The sequence below is a fragment of the Pipra filicauda genome, unplaced genomic scaffold (genome assembly GCF_003945595.2).
Source record: "Pipra filicauda isolate LSUMZ 115617 unplaced genomic scaffold, ASM394559v2 scaffold425_size644529_pilon, whole genome shotgun sequence".
Classification (NCBI taxonomy): Eukaryota; Metazoa; Chordata; class Aves; order Passeriformes; family Pipridae; genus Pipra; species Pipra filicauda.
In genome coordinates, this window is record NW_024104560.1 from 19,267 (window position 1) to 33,563 (window position 14,297).

At 35.7% G+C, this 14,297-nt stretch overlaps 1 protein-coding gene across 1 annotated transcript in view; it reads left to right on the forward strand.

The window, feature by feature from the left end:
* The window catches only part of LOC120324109 (regulating synaptic membrane exocytosis protein 1-like), a gene marked incomplete at its 5' end in the record, with an annotated part of 42,607 nt that overhangs the window by 15,564 nt on the left and 12,746 nt on the right, over positions 1–14,297 (forward strand). The window lies entirely within an intron of this gene.

Sequence of the window (14,297 nt, forward strand, 5' to 3'; positions counted from 1 at the left end):
AAAAAAGATTCATCCATCACTGGGTCGCCTTTCAAATGTGTATGTTTATACTCACATCCCTTTGACCGTTCTTTGAGCTCATGGTTTGTACTTCAGAACATAGCATGGTGACATTTGTTATCTTACTTGATGGCACAGTGCTGAACTCTCTGTTACAAGATCTTTTCATTCAGATTGCTAGTTTTTCTAGAAAATAATAGCTTCTCACTGTCATAAGTTATCTTTACAAAATACCTGAAAATACTGTGGTTACCTGCCTTGCTGACAAGAGATCACTTAAGTGTGTGCAAGATATTCTCTTTCCTTTGTAATTCTGAAGAAAAGCAGACCAGAATGTCACCACGATTCTGGATTGGTTCTTTATTTATTATTGTGTTCTTGGGATAAATAGAACAGAACATAATATCAACTCATGGATTGAGAGTTGTATTAAAAACATAAAACTGTTTTATATAAATCATATCCTAGTAACAAGGTAATTGTAATAAATTTCAAATTTTCAGGCAACTGTGCCAGAAGAGGAATTTATGGGAAAGTTGACTTTGGTTTCTGAAGTGTATAATTTTCCTCACTGTTGAAACAAATAATGTCACATTAGAAACGTATTGCAAGTTTATTTAAATATGATTCATCAAGTATCCAGGTGATGGTGAGGTCCAGTCCTATGTGTGCTTCACAGGGAATAGTCCCATGAAAATCGACACATGATGAAGTTGGACCGTGATGAAAATTCTGCGTGCTTTTTTGAATATATAACACATTAAAAAAACCTCCCACTTCTTCAAGATATAGGGGAAAAGAAAATATTCACTAGCACCATGCACTTTGTTTTAAATTACCCATGCTTTTATATTTAGTTTGATATAGTTAGTGAGCCTGTGTATCCCAACGTTCCTTTGAGGATGATGGAAAAATGTACAGAGAAGGCCTTTGAAAAAGTTTTGGTCTTCACTGTGTGTCTTCCCCTTTCCCAGTGTGGCATACACATAATGCAGTCTTCAGAGAAAGACCACCACTGGACAAGAGTGTCCAATCAAGGGTAGAAAAATTGATTTTACTTAAATATTTCAATGGAAGAAAACATAAAATATTCTAAGAACTTTTCTGATTATATATTGGAAGTTCTTGACTTGAGAGAAATGCTTTCAATTTTCCTCTAGAATATGTTCTTTTTGTTAAAAATTAAATACATATATTAAAAGCTGAGGAAAATGGAAGATACCATGAATATATATATTCTTTTGAAAACAGTATGCAATCAGGAACATTGTGTGAAAGAATTATTAAGTAAAATAATTTTTAGATTTGAGTAATCTTTCAGTGACATTGGCTCCTGTTGCCACTGAAATGCACATTAAAGCTCACTTCAATAGAAAGTGAGATTGTCTTCATTATCTATATTCAGTGCTGCATCACTAATAGGGTAGAACTTGTGATTGCAGACATCTTTTCAAAAATATCCTCCTTCTATTACCTGACATATTAGTTTGGGTATTTTTCATAGTCTAAAGATGGCGTATTTAATAACATATAATTATTATGATTTAAAGACTATGAAATTGTTATTATACTATCTGTGTATGTTACTTAAGCTTAATCAAAGTCATTCTATACTGTTTCTTATTCTGGCACTAGCTATATCACTTAATTTATCAAGAAGCTTCTCAAACTTTCTCTTTTGTGATATTCGTATGCTCTTGATGCCATCTTTCATTGTGATTTTATTAGAAGTTGCTTGCCAATTAGCTAGTTTTATTACATCCTTCCAGTCCTTACAAATTCTGGAGGTCAGTAATACCAGCTTTATATAAATAAGCCAGGGTTTATGCACATTTTATTGTTTGTTGTTTTCTCTCCAATCTTCTGTCATGTTAGATATTGTTGTAGTCACAGAGTTTTAAAATCTGATCTATTATAGAAGCTATAATAACAAAACTGTTTCCTTAATGTTTCCTTAAAGAGTATTTCCTAGTAATAGAGCAAGACTGTGTTTAAATGTTACCTCTTGTGATTTTGATTTATAGTGTACATAGAAATCTTTTTTTCTGTGCATATATTGTGTTTAATCCTTATATGACAACATCTTACCTGCGTAGAATTTATGTGTCTTATTTTTGTCTACTATTTAACTGGACATTGCTGTTTTTATAGCAACCAGTACTCAATAACAACTACCCTCTCACGCTTCAACCGCACAGAGAAAAGAAGCACTCTCATTAATGATCACAATAATCCTGAGCAGCAAATAGAGCTTTATCTGTCAGTTCCAAGAAAAAATACTATCTGAAATAATTTGTGTAATATAGAGATAATGAGAGATTAGTGCATCTGTTCCAAAGAGCCTGACCTTCAAAGCATTAGCTCTGCAATATTCAAGCACCATGGTGTAATGCTGCTATAAAAGGCAAGTTTGTTTTACTTTTGTATTTTATGATCTTCATCCATGAGCTAATATATATTGAAATCCCTGGAAAGATGTAGTACTACTTGGTATGAGTTACAGAGACTGAAATTACTGTAAAAGGCATGTTTGTGTTTAACCAAAAGTAAGTCCAGGAACATGAAAATAAGGTTTGTTTATTATATTTTAATATTGTGCCATGTACTCTCGCGAGCCATCTTTTTATAGGCCATCTGCAAGTAAATTTGGAATTTGAAATCTGTGGTTCAGACTGGCTGATTGACTATTGCAGATTTTCATGTTTGTTATTATGATGTGCAATTTTCTGCTGCCCTTTCTCATTTTCTTTTGTGCTGATGTTGATATGCAATTTTTGTTTTCCAGATTATTTTAAACGAGTGTCATTTCTTCATCTGTAGTAGGTTTGTCAGTGCCCTCTATATTAATATAGCAAGAAAATTTAATGCTCAATCTTAGCCTCTGGTTTTGAATAATTTATAGAGAGGAAAATGGCTTATTAAATAGTTCAGAAGTAGTGAAATTAGCTTCATATTGTACTGTATTTTTTGTTACTAGCATATATGGAAAAGCGTTTGTGAATAATGTATTAGTTCAAGACAAGTGCATTTGTTCCTTAAACTTGCACTGTTGCATTAAAAACTGTATTTCAGGTAACCTTGTGGTTTAGTTGGAATAGCAGTTTTTAAGTGTTTTCACTTCAGAAATAACTAGAAGTTTGGGAGGGAGTCAGTTTTTTCTGTAGACACAGGCTGCATTAGCACCATTTAGTATTTTTTCCCGTTTTCTCCCTGCTTGAAAGGGCTTTAAAATTTTGTCAACACTTGCTGTCTGCTTATATTTGTTGGCTGTAATTCAAATGCTCTCTATATTAATTTATAAAAAATGGCTAATTCTCCCTTGTGCTTATATTTTTCTTAGCTTTTTATCATGTTTGTAACAGATTAATTGTATGATAAATCTATTATAAAACAAACTAACAGTCACAATAAAAAAATATTGCTTTGTAATAAAAATTTAGTGTAATTTACCAGGGAAAACACAGAACAACTCTTCCCATATTGGTGTGCTTTTTGCCTTGTGTCTGTTGACTGTTGTTTCATCTGCTTTCCCTTTGAGAAAGGCAAGTGCTTCCTTGTTAAGCAAGGTTTGTAACCCAGAGATGAGAATAAATGGCCATAGGGACCTGCAAAAATAACCGGGAATCATTTTTGATGTCAAAATGCAAGGTGTTACAGAAAATCCTACTGTCTCACATTGCTCCCTACCTTGCCCAGACATTAAAGCAATAGTGATACTGTGACAGGTTTTTTTTTTTGTGCTGGTGTCTCTCTGTGGCACAGTTGAACTTTTAGATCTTGTCAGTACTGTTTTCCTCAGTGCATATTTGATAATGGACATAAGCCAGCAATACTGGATGCAAACCTTAGCATTTCATAGCAGAGTTGTGCCGGAGCATTCATTTGGGAAGTTTGGCTGAACCATCTGTCTCTAAACTAAGTCTTCGTGTGCAGTTGTCCACTTTTGATAATATAAACACAAAGGGAACAATTATATGTTACAGTTATGCAGTGTTTATCTAGCAGAGATCCGCTGCCCAAGTCTGTAGGTGTTTTTACGTACTGATTGATGTAACTAATGCAAATCATTCTGAATGTAATGCCACAAACAGCTGTTTTAAAACAGAAACATTCAGTGACTGTCACTACTTACCTGTTTGAACTATTACTGTGAATAAAAAGCTGATTCAAAAGATAAATTTTGCCCTGGGACCACCATTAGCTGGACTTGAACTCTAGCTGACCAAAAGAAGGAGCCTCTCCTGAGTTTTTAGCTTCCCTTCTGGCAGACTGACCTCAAAAGTGAGAGGTATGTCTTTATGTCATCACAACGTAGCTGGCTTGGGACTTTAGGTAGTCACATTTTAAGAGAAATTCAAAAGCAAAGTAAACCTTAGCACAGTACTTTGGCTGAAGAAGAACATGGCTGTATTTTACTGCAGCTGAAACTTCAGTGGGATCACTGATGGTGATACAAGGGGCAGCAGTGCAAACAAGGTTGCAAAAAGAAAGTGTAAAATTTTGTTTAAATTTGTAGAAAGTTTAAAGGAAAGTTTGTTTGAGGTGTGGTACTTTGGAGGCTGCCCAGAAAAATTCACTATGTAGAGAGCATGAGACTAATATTTCAGGATGTAGTGGTGAAGAAACAAGGCAAGTTTTTGGTCAGCCTTTCTGTTACAGATCCAGAAGAGAAAGTCAAACAGTTTTAGTCCTGTAAAGGGGGTTTGATCATACAAGGAAGAAATATAAGGAATGATTTTTCCTGGAACTAGGAGGAATGTAAAGGAGGAAGGGCTGTTACTGAAGTCAGGGATTTCGGTTTTTTTTATTTCAGTTTTAAACTTCTTTTGAGTTTCCCTGAGCAAGAACCTGAGTGGGAGGGAACTTCTGTACACTTGGCACGAGTGCAGCACTTTGTGTAAAACTGCTCAACATGGCAGACTGGTCCTGAAGCCTTTGCCATGCACATGCTGAAGGCACGTCTTGCAGGGTGACATGCATCCATTAGCAACTACCAAAATCAGCTTCTCATTCCTACCATGGCATTGTACTTATCTTTGGAAGACAAATCTTTCTATTTAATTGTATTCTGCTTTTTTAGTGTAACATGTACTATGAGAGAATTGAATACCATACAGCTATGTATTTTTGAAAAAGGTGATAAGCAATCCTCTCTGTGGTTTTCTGAGCATCATTTCTAAATATATCAAGAAGATCCAGACTACTTCAACTATTGCACTAAGTAGGAAATCTATGCCTAAGCAATGAAAATAGGTGGACATCTCAGCATAGGAGCAGCATAAGATATACTGTGTCACTACTGCAGAGGATTTTGAGTTTGTCACCTCTACAATATTTGCAATCATAAATCCTGTTATCTGTTTATTAGCTGTAATGAACAACACAATTTGTGGTATTTTTCTCCTTAATCACTTTAAATAATCAGAACTTTACCATAACTTGAACATCTACTAGACAGAAATTTATTGTGCACATTTTAATTTTTTTCCCTGTTATAATTCTGTTTGAAATAGTTCTTTTATTTTTACTTGACAAATGCCAAATCATTTCCTTTCTCTTTTCTGTCTTTTATCAGCCTGATATCAAAATTCACTATGTACATTAGGTTGGGTACCTCCTTTCTTTGTGAGAGCAAGTGAGAGAAAGCACACTGGTCCTGCATATTGGTCCCTACAATTTTGAATGCCAAGTTGATAAAGGTGTGTTAAATTAATTGATTCTTAAATAATGCAAAAGGAAAGCTTAATACATTTTCAGAAGAGAGTATTAGAAAAACTAAAACACTTGACATGGAAACACATATGGCAAAGTTTGTTTCCTCAAGAGGAAGTTCGAAGATGAAAGGAGTAATTAAAAAATGAAATTCTGTTCTCAAAATGCACATGGGCATTTCAGAGACAGTGAAACTTTAACTCTGTTGTGCTCGAGTCCCTCTAGGACAGTAACATCATTTAGACTTTTCTGTAGCATAACTGTAATTTAGTAGCTAATGCTAATTTGATGCTTTCTCAGGTTTACAATGTTTCAGGTGTGTTTGTACCAAAATTCATGCAAAATGAGTCAAAATCATCAGGACAGAGAAATGTGTTTCTGTGTTTGTCTGACTCTCCTCATCAAGTTTCAAACAGCAGCATTAAAAAAATGCATCTACCAAAGTTACCAAGAATATTTTGAGCTCTTCCCTGCTTGCACACACTGCTGACTGAATTTTTTAACCTTTTGGCAATAAATTATGAAGTGCTAGCTGGTAGGTAGTTCAGTACTTTTTTTCACTGCAAGGCCTTATAATGTAATCACAGTTGTAAAAGGAACTTGTGAGTGAAGCAACTTGATCATTCCTCGCTGTGCTGCGGTGCCAAGTGGTTACAGGATAAGGAGGGAGAGGCAACGCCAGGACCCCAAAGATTTATTCTACCCAGAAACAACACAGGTTATTTAAACAAAGGTGAAGCTGCTTTAGTTGCTGGCTGCTTGTTAAGGATTATATCATAGCTAATGTTTAATTTTGCTTAAACTAAAGGTAAGTCTGGAATTTCTGCGTGTTATTGTGATGAGCCTACTCGTGAGTCTGATTTTTCACAATGTACGATAGTCTGTGGTTATAACTTTGCAATGCTACAGTCACTAAGAAAAACCTGAGTTGGTGTGATACTTTGATCTGATACATTAGAAATGATCTCTTAAAGGCAGGTTAGTAACATTTTTAAAGGGAAATGTGATACCCGCCTGGGACGTGCTGGTAGTGGTAAAATGAAAGTTCAAGGGCTTGAAAGTTACAGTCAGAGCACATCAAACTACAGAAAAGATAGAGCATTTTCAGATCAATTCACAGATTGGTAATTGTGACAAAAAGGAAGGGACTGTTTCTGACGCTGTAATGCCTCCTGATTAGTGTGCTGTGCCATTAAATTAGGTTTGAGCTATTATTCAGAAACTTTTCAACTGTACAGAAAGGCATGTAACATCTTTTTACTAGAAGATGCTTTGGCACCAGTGGTTTTGAGAGTGTTAAATTTACAGTTCAATTTACAGGTTTTTTCAGAGATTATTAAAATAGTTAGACTTTGGATTGCCATTTTGTAGAGTACATAGGTCTCAGGAAACTTTGTGAAGATGCACAGCGGTAGTGAGTTTTTATCAGTGATGTCTTATAAATTGTCTCCTTGGTGATATCATCTTGTAAAATATTGTCTTTTAGTAGTCATACTGTCATTCTATGTTTTTAATAATAAATACTGAAGTATTTGTAATTGTGAAGACTTACTTAAAAACAGTCTCAAATTGACTAAAATTGTTATGGCTGCCTATATCCAAAAAAGTTATCAAGTAACTTAAATATGTATAAATTTCTAATGAAATGAAATGCTGGTTTAGTTTATCTGAAGGATCTTCTCAATTTTTTTTCTGCACTGCATTTTGTTTTCCACTCCTGTATGAACTGCAAGCTGTATCCCAGCACCCTTTCATTGGACAAATGTTATTTGGGTTGACTGGTAATAAACAATTCTTATAGGGCTGTGTTTTTATGGAAAAATGTTACTGTTGAAGAGCAAACAGCTCTTCTGAGCTCCTTATTTTCTTCTGCCTCATGTTCTCCTCCAGTCTCACAAAAAAAGCAAAAGAGTATATGAGAAAGTGAGTGCTTGATATTTTATAAACTGTTTATGTAGTAAATAATTTGCTGGAAACATGACTTTGTTGATTTACTAATTGAACATCACTGATAGAGGCGTTAAGAGTTAAAGAACATGGCATGTAAGACTTATTATCAGTTTCACTGACATGTTCTGCTTTTATATAGTTCTTTGTGTATGTGTGAACAAGATCATTAATATGCTTTAATATCTGTATGTTTATAAAGCATGCTTAGCACAATCCCAGCAGTAAAAACTCATTGCTATATATCATCTTTGATTGCCTCATTTTGGCTGACACAGTGGCTCTTTTCTCTTCATTGCAAGTATGTGAACAAAACTATTAATCTTTATAAAGTAATTTCAGAAGCCATAACTGATCTTTTTCTGACCAGATAAGCCTTGTTTTTCCTTAAAATACATGTGTCCTAGTTAGACACAGGTTTTCTTCCCTGACATGAAAAAATCACAAGTATCAGGATAAACATAAAAAAAACACATGCTTGTTTTTACATTTAAGGGGGTTTTTTGTGGGTTTGTTTTGTTGTTTTTTGTTTTTTTTTTAATGAAATGTGTCTAAGACCATCTTTTCTACAGGGGATATGATTTGTAAAAGGAGCTGCTCAAAGTTTTGAGGCCATTGTCAGGTAGTAAACAATGGTCTGATTTTCCACTTCTTGTTTACTTTTGTTTTGAGCATGGACATATTCCTGTCATTTGTTCTCAAAGTGCTACTTCAGCTTCATGCAAGTCACTAGGAGCTGTTGGATAAGTAAAATTGCTGTTCTTTGAAATCTAAAACTGTTAAGAGCCTGAGTCTCCAAGTTTGCAGTGAAAAATACATTCAAAAGCTGAGATTCTGCAGTATGCTGGCTAAAATGCCATCAAGTCATTAATACAACTATTAATAGCACTTCACTGAAGTCTCCTTTTGTTAGGATTGGTGCTTTTTGTTCCTTTGCTCTATGTATGTCAGAAAAAAATATTGTGTGTATTAATGGACTAATCGCATTATCAATTTTTGTTGTTTTCTGAAAATATTTATTGGGAATGAAAGTGGTTTACCAGATGAGTATGTAAACTTATAAATATAGCTGTGAGATGATAGTTTTTTTCCAAAATTCTGATAAAATTTCTTCTTAATAAATTATCCCAGCTGAAAAAGTGAATATTCTTTCTAGAAGGTTTTGTTATTTATATTAATATAAATGTTGTTTGTGGATTTGTTTTAATAAATAGAAATGGGAAGAAGTACATGATAGTTTATATTTGGATTTTAAACCTCAGAATCTAACACTAAAGAATATAAACAGCATTCTCCTTTCTTTCATATGTTGTGTGATAGTTGGAAGAAACATTTAAAAGACCATTACTTCAATATTCCACATCTTTTTATAAACAGCATTATGTTCAGAAGAGGATAGCACAATACATAGAATGGAAAATACAGAGAAGTATTGCAGAGTATAAAGTCTAGAAACAGTTGTATTTAAATGTTATATTTTTTACTATTTATCTCTGTCCATAGTCACTATGTAGTTTCAGCCTTAGAGATCAATATGCTGCTGAGTTCATACGAAAGATGTACACATATACAAAAAACAAATGCTCTTTGAACCATTTCTACTTTTATTTTTCCCTCTGATTTGGGATTATAAGCCAAGGGGCACTTTGTCAGATATATGTAAAAATATTTGTAAATATATTTTATTGTTGTTTAAAAGTGCTACATGCAAAGTGAGAGGGATGCTGCAGAACTTGTAACTCAGCAGGTCTCCAAGCATTTCAGATTGTAAAAATCACTAACATATCAGAAAGAACCAGAAAAAAAATATTCCCCTTGGCTTTTCTTTTTATAGTTCTTTGAATTGAAGTTGACCCTAGCTATTGCAGTTGGCATAACCTTGTTGGTGTCTCACATAGTCATTGTGCAAACCAACCATACGGTCACAGTCCTGACAGGTGTCAGTCATAGCTGGCTCAAAGCTTTTAGGCTTTCTTTGGATGCATAAACATACTTGATACCATGAATAATTTGCCCTTGAGTCATGCAATGACATTGAGTATTATCACTCTTCTTATGATCCCTTTCATTGTGGATTTAGTAGTGGTATATGCTTTGTTCTCTGGTGTGTTCTTTTGAAATTATCATGAATTTTCCATACCACATACCCAGGTGCTGCATGTGTGTGAAATTGCTTCTTTTTTTTTGGTGCTAACCAACTAGTTGCACTCATGTATGATTCTGGGCAATGCTCATTAAGACACCTTTCCCTATAGGCAGTACACAGAGGGTCACGTTAGCATTTTCTTCTGCCCTACAGCAGTCTTTAACACTGTCCTATTGACTAAATTGCCAAGCTCATGTCCTTGCATATTCTCATATTCTTATATTCTTGTCCCCTAGGCTTGTTCAATGGCATATAATATGCACCTTGGCACCTTACATAAAAGCTTTAGTCCAGCAGCCCCTCCTGATATTTCAGACTTCCTATACTGAAATGAGCAAAATGTAATAGCTGATTCCAGGCACCACATGAAGCACAAAGGAAAAGCCAGGCAAACAGTGATGCCATGTGCAGTCATGGCTTTGCTAAGCAGGGGGCTGGGAGGGAGGAATGTTCTGGCATTGTCCCCTCTGAATTGGATGCCTTAGAGATGTAAAGCTAGCCTTGAGGTATCTCTAGTAGGACATCTTATACCTCTAGATACTCTCACTGACCCTTTCTCGATAATATAATTCTGTTGTCAATAGTTCCTGGCTTCTACACTTGAAAGCAATTAGGAAGTATAGAAATTGGGGACGCATCAATTGCATTGTAATTGCAAATGTAAGATAGTGCATATTTGCTTTTTGCACTGCTTGATCTGTTAAGTTAATTTTGTCTAGGAAAACCAAAATCAGGGACTAGTTTCTTGTCAAACCAAAAAGGAATTACTATAGGCTACATTTATAATATGTAGATGGAAATAGCACATTGCACACACTCATCAGTGTAGCAGGAGTGCTACAACAAGCCTATTGATAAATTGCAAAATGCTTACATGCTGTGTATATTTTGTAGCTGCAGGTGGCTGCTTTATGATCCTTTGCCATCAATTATTAAATCTGCAAAAATATTGAATCACAATTGCTCTGTAATAGTTTTTCTCTGACTTGTACCTGTTAAGCCAGGTGTTTCCATGTAATATATGCACATCAATCCACATTGCTGCATGCAGAAAGCCTTACACAACTGACACAGCAGACAGATGCATACAGAAACATACAGGAGTAAATTTTACCTCTAAATGGTATTCAGTATAGAGTCTGCTTATCTTCAGTCTGCACAATGAATACAGTGTAATTTACACAGGGCAGGCAAATGACTGTAACATATTGTAAAATTTAATTGTACATATCAAACTAATAAAAATTGGGAGCAGGACCAAGCATTCTCCAGTAGATATCCAGATGAGCAGAAGATCTTCTCAGTATATCATAGCATAGATATTGAACTTGAATATTTTATGAACCTGTATTGTTCATATAAAGACAGCATTCCAAAGATATATGCAAAGATATATGTTAGATTAAATGTAATGCAAGATGAAAATAAAAGTTTAAAAAAATGTAATATCAATATCAGGAGAAACAACTGTGGTTGTTTGGATCCTGTACTTCATTGTGCTGTTAAGGCAGGACTTGACAGTCCTTCCCCCCCCTTCCCCTTCCCAGGGAAGTTGTACCCCAGAGTGAGTTCATGTTGCTGGGGTGCCTTTAGAAATAGCAGCAGTTCCCAAATCAGCAGTATGCTAAGCACCTCCCTCCCAGAACTAAATTTTACTGAGAAGTTTGCAGGAGTACACTAACAAGATAAACTAGCTCTTTACTTTTTTTATATAAGTGGACAGAAATGAGATGCATAAAACTTCCGAAACCTGTGAAACATGTATTTGGTTTTTTAACCATGGGCAAAAGCAATTTCCTCTATGTCATAAACTCTTTGTTGTAGTTTATCATTCCGTTGGGTTACTTTTATGTTATATTTCTGATTGTACTGCAGAATATTAAGACTGAGATTATAAAATAAAATATATAGGAGGACTCTAGTTTTCCCAGGAAACATTGTGGGTATTAGTAGCACTTATAAGAGGAGACAAAAGGATGCTTTTTAATCTTCAACCTGAGAAAAAATGTTGATGAGAAAAGAAAAAGAAGTGGAACCAGCGCTGTAAGACAGAGAGCAGTGACGTGAAAAGTATTTGGAAAAAGACAATCTGTTATTTGCAGCACAGTGAGACAAGATTTTGAACTTGCTTATGGCCATGCACAAGGATTCCTACTGCATGGTCTGTGCATTTAAAATCTATGGAGCAAAATGTGTTTAAGCAGCAATATTGATGTTATCCATGACAATGTAATATTAGTCTAAAAAAAAAAAAATCCATTTGCTATTTTCAATCTCTACTGTAGCTCAAAGCTAAAATATTCATTTTTGTGGTCTAGCCAGTGGATATTTTTCATAGTGATTATTTTTATGACGATGTTCATTATGTTGTCCCAACAGCCTCGCTCCAATCCCTAAGTTTCAGCACCCACCATGTTTTCTAGGGGGTCCATAACAACATCTCTTTACCGATTTGTGCTATGCTGGTCTTGTAGCTAACTCTAGAATCTCATAATTTCCCTTTCCTGAACCCTGAATACTCACAAGCAACCTTACTCAGCTGAATACATTTCAGGTTCTACCATATTAAATCCTTCTGGTTATGCTGCCTGATCTGGCTGGCTCCAGAAAAGAAGACAGGGGTAAACCACATAATCTCACACACTTTCTAGGAGCAAATGGAAACAGAGACACTTTCAGACAGGTCTTGGCAAGACAGAGAGAGAGAAAAAACAGTATTGGTGGGTAAATGCATGTTTACAGAAAGTGTGAATCCTATTTTGGAGTACAATGCTGTGTATGGCTTATACTTTCTAGGCTGCCTTTTGATTAATTTTTGATGCTCAGCCTACCTTTCAGAGTATGCTGAACACTCTCTGTTTTTAAAGAGAAAGTTCAGGACAAAACTTAGCATTTGGTTTTCTACATATGGAGTCACTGAAGCTCCAGCAAATACCTTCTGCACCAGCACTGTGTAAGAGTGGAACCTGGTCTGCCTGGTGTACCTTGCCTACCCTACTCTCCATCCTATTTAGCAGCACTGAATAACCAAGGACTGGGAATTTGGATGAGTTGTGGTGGTCCACAGGAAAACCTCAGAGCTGTTGGCCTCAGAAGGGAGTAAAGGATCTGTGGAAGTAGCTGATCTCTTCCACTCAGAGGCATTTGTTTTTCTGTTTCTGGGTGGCCATAGATAAACAACCCTCATCCAGAAAGCTTAAGAGTGAAACCACAGCCTCTTTCACTGTGATCATGTCCCCTCTGAGCCCAATATACAAACTCTTTCCTTTTCTCTGTGGCCATGTTTTCTATTTCTCTGCTAGCTCCAAAGAGGTTACTCTGGTAGCTGTATGGTGTGATTTCTCCTTGTCCTCCACGAGCTCTGCAGACCTAAAGAGCAAGGGCCAGCTCTTCTTGATAGTGTGTTTAAACACCCTGAGCAATGGGCAGACCACGTGGGCACTACCAAAGACCTGAATTTTATGTGACAAAAGGTCATGATCTGTCGGTTTCAAGCATCAACAATGTCCCAGTTAAAGAGGGAGCTGAAAAAACCTTTAAGAGCAATTCAGTCTCCACAGCAGATGGAGATGGAAGAAACATTCGCTTTTTCAGGTATTCCCCTGAGCAGATGATGAAAACGAAGTACAGACTTTGCAAAGAGCAAGTGAAGGAGCACCAAAATGAAGAAGCAAATGCAGAAGAATGTTTTTGCATGTACTTACATGAAACTTTGTCAAAATTACTACTTTCTGAGAGAAAGTAATGGTACCCATTGAATTTTGAGTACCCATTTTGAACTAAATGAAAAAGAACAGGATACTGAATTTGAAGACAACACACGTTATTACATCACATGGAGACTTTGGTGAAAGTAATTTAGTTAAAGATTGTTCAGAACAACAATCATCATCTAGAAGTATAATTTCTGCCATGAAACAGCAGAATTCACTGTAGATCAGCCATAATCTGAAAAGGATCTGTAAAGGACTGGAAGCTCTCTTGCTCAAGGGAAATATGAAACCTTCCAGGTGGAAATCAAATTGCATTTTAAAGAATGTGTGATAGAAGCTTTTCCAAATGGAAATTCCCCAAGATTTACATTACTTTCTAATGTTCAGTTGCAAGCCTAGATTGTGACTGCCCAGAAGGGTTGTGGAGTCTCCCTTACTGGAGATATTCAAGAACTGTCTGGATGCAAGCCCGTACCATGTGCTCTAGCAGACCCTGCTTGAGCAGGGATGTTGGACCAGATGACCCAGATGTGGTCCCATCCAGCTTTAACTATTCTTTGATCTCCCAAACATATTCTCCAAGAGTTATTTCCGCTGAGGAAATACTGAGCTCATAAATTCTATAAAGTTCACTATTTACTTTGAAGATGTTTTGTGGTGAAAAGTAAGATTTTACCAAGTCAAAGTGCATTATTATATTTTTGATACTAAGTATCTTAATACTTAACATTTTTCTGTGGAATGCATGAAGGATTTTTTCCATCTTTTTTTTCTGTGAG